At 37.8% G+C, this 3,266-nt stretch overlaps 1 long non-coding RNA gene across 1 annotated transcript in view; it reads left to right on the top strand.

The window, feature by feature from the left end:
* The window catches only part of LOC116540990, a 3,332-nt gene extending 2,136 nt beyond the window's left edge, over window positions 1-1,196 (top strand). The window contains exon 3 of the long non-coding RNA XR_004264677.1: window positions 1,184-1,196. This is a non-coding gene — a long non-coding RNA (uncharacterized LOC116540990). The remainder of the gene's footprint in view (window positions 1-1,183) is intronic.
* Window positions 1,197-3,266: the final 2,070 nt, after the last annotated feature.

The raw sequence follows: 3,266 nt of genomic DNA, 5'->3' as shown, positions 1-3,266 counted from the left end.
AGAAAAAAAAAAAAAAAAAAAAAAAAAAAAAAAAAAAAAAAAAAAGTAGGAGTTGCAATCCTGGTCTCTGATAAAATGGACTTTAAACCAACAAAGATCAAAAGAGACAAAGAAGGGCATTAAATAATCGTAAAAGGATCAATGCATCAAGAAGAACTAATGATCCTAAATATATACGCACCCAATACAGGAGCACCCAGGTATATAAAGCTAGTTCTTAACGACCTACAAAGAGACTTAGACTTAGACTCCCACACAATAATAGTGGGAGACTTTAACACTCCACTGTCAATATTAGAAAGATCAACAAGACAGAAAATTAACAAGGATATCCAGGACTTGAACTCAGATATGGATCAAGTAGACCTAATAGACATCTACAGAAATCTCCCCCCCACCCCAAATCCACAGAATGTACATTCTTCTCAGTACCGCATGGCACCTACTCTAAAATTGACCACATAATTGGAAGTAAATCACTCCTCAGCAAATGCAAAAGAATGGAAATCATAAACAGTCTGTGAGACCACAACACAATCAAATTAGAACTCAGAATTAAGAAACTAACTCAGAACCGCACAACTTCATGGAAACTGAACAACTGGCTCCTGAATGTTGACTGGATAAACAATGAAATGGAGGCAGAAATAAAGATGTTCTTCGAAAGCAACGAGAACAAAGACACAATGTACCGGAATCTCTGGGACTCATTTAAAGCAGTGTCTAGAGGGAAATTTATAGCAATAAATGCCCACATGAGAAGCAAGGAAAGATCTAAAATTGACACCCTACAGTCAAAATTGAAAGAGCTAAAGGAGCAAGATCAAAAAACCTCAAAAGCTAGCAGAAGACAAGAAATAACTAAGATCAGAGCAGACCTGAAGGAGATAGAGCCACAAAAAATCCTTCAAAAAATGAGCAAATCCAGGAGCTGGTTTTTTGAAAAGATCAACAAAATAGACCACTAGCCAGATTAATAAAAAAGAAAAGGAAGAAGAATCAAATAGATGCAATAAAATGATAAAGGTGATATCACCACTGACTCCACAGAAATACAAACTACAATCAGAGATTGCAAACAACTCTATGCACAAAAACCAGTAAACCTGGAAGAAATGGATACATTCCTGGATATTTGCACCCTCCCAAACCTAAACCAGGAAGAAGTGGAAACTTTGAACAGACCACTAACAAGGGCTGAAGTTGAGACAGCAATTAATAACCTACCAAAAAAAAGTCCAGGTCCAGACGGGTTCACAGCTGTCTGGACGTACAAATTCTACCAGACGTACAAAGAGGAGCTGGGACCATTCCTTCTGAAACTGTTCCAAACAATCCAAAAAGAGGGAATCCTTCCCAAATCATTTTATGACACCAACATCATCTGATACCAAAACCCGGCAGAGACTCAACAAAAAAAGAAAACTTTAGGCCAATATCCATGATGAACATAGATGCAAAAATCTTCAATAAAATACTGGCAAACCGATTGCAACAGCACATCAAAAAGGTTATCTATCACGATCAAGTAGGCTTCATTCCAGGGATGCAAGGCTGGTTCAACATACGCCAAGTCTATAAATGTAATCCATCACATAAACAGAACCAAAGACAAAAGCCACATGACTATCTCAATAGATGCAGAGAAGGCCTTTGACAAAATTCAACAGCCCTTTATGCTAAAAACTGTCAAAAAACTAGGTATCAAAGGAACATATCTCAAAACAATAAAAGCTACTTATGACAAACCTACAGCCAATATCATACTGAATGGGGAAAAACTGGAAGCATTCTCTTTGAAACCCAGCACCAGACAAGGATGCCCTCTCTCACCACTCCTATTCAATATAGTATTGGAAGTTCTAGCCAGAGCAATTAGGCAAGAAAAAAAGGGGGAGGGTATTCAATTAGGAAAAGAGGAAGTAAAATTGCCTCTATTTGCAGACAACATGATTGTGTATTTAGAAGACCCTATCATCTCAGCCCAAAATCTCCTAAAACTGATAAGCAACTTCAGCAAAGTCTCAGGATACAAAATCAATGTGCAAAAATCACAAGCATTCCTATACACCAATAGCAAACTTAAAGAGAGCCAAATTAAGACAGAACATTCACAATTGCTACAAAGAGAATAAAATACCTAGGAATACAACTAACGAAGGATGTAAAGGACCTCTTCAAGGAGAACTACAAACCACTGCTCAAGGAAATAAGAGAGGACACAACAGATAGAGAAACATTCCGTGCTCATGGTTAGGAAGAATCAATATCGTGAAAATGGCCATACTGCCCAAAGTAATTTATAAATTCAAGGCTATCCCCATCAAGCTACCAATGACCTTCTTCACAGAACTAGAAAAAAACCACCTTAAACTTCATATGGAACCAAAAGAGAGCCTGCATAGCCAAGACAATCCTAAGCAAAAAGAACAAAGCTGGAGGCATCACGCTACCTGATTTCAAACTATACTACAAGGCTACAGTAATCAAAACAGCATGGTACTGGTACCAAAACAGAGATATAGACCAGTGGAACAGAACAGATGCCCTGGAGGCAACACCACACATCTACAACCATCTGATCTTTGACAAACCTGACAAAAACAAGCAACAGGGAAAGGATTCTCTGTTTAATCAATGGTGTTGGGAAAACTGGCTAGCAGTGTGCAGAAAGCAAAAACTGGACCCCTTCCTGATACCTTACACTAAAATTAACTCCAGATGGATTAAAGACTTAAACATAAGGCCTAACACCATAAAAACCCTAGAAGAAAACCTAGGCAAAACCATTCAGGACATAGGCATAGGCAAGGACTTCATGACTAAAACACCAAAAGCAACAAAAGCCATAATAGAAAAATGGGACCTAATCAAACTCCAGAGCTTCTGTACAGCAAAAGAAACAATCATTAGAATGAACCAGCAACCAACAGAATGGGAAAAAATTTTTGCAATCTACCCATCTGACAAAGGGCTAATATCTGGAATCTACAAAGAACTAAAACAGATTTGCAAGAAAAAAACAAACCCTTCCAAAAGTAGGAGAACGATATGAACAGACACTTTGCTAAAAAAGACATATATGAGGCCAACAAACATATGAAAAAATGCTCATCATCACTGATTATTAGAGAAATGCAAATCAAAACCACATTGAGATACCACCTCATGCCAGTTAGAATGGCAATCATTACAAAATCTGGAGACAACAGATACTGGAGAGGATGTGGAGAAATAGGAACACTTTTACACTGTTGGTTGGAGTG

This window comes from Sapajus apella, unplaced genomic scaffold, assembly GCF_009761245.1.
Source record: "Sapajus apella isolate SASKATOON/1434 unplaced genomic scaffold, GSC_monkey_1.0 scaffold147, whole genome shotgun sequence".
NCBI lineage: Eukaryota > Metazoa > Chordata > Mammalia > Primates > Cebidae > Sapajus > Sapajus apella.
The sequence above is the reverse complement of the archived record's forward strand: the minus strand, read 5'-3'. Positions and strand labels throughout refer to the sequence as shown.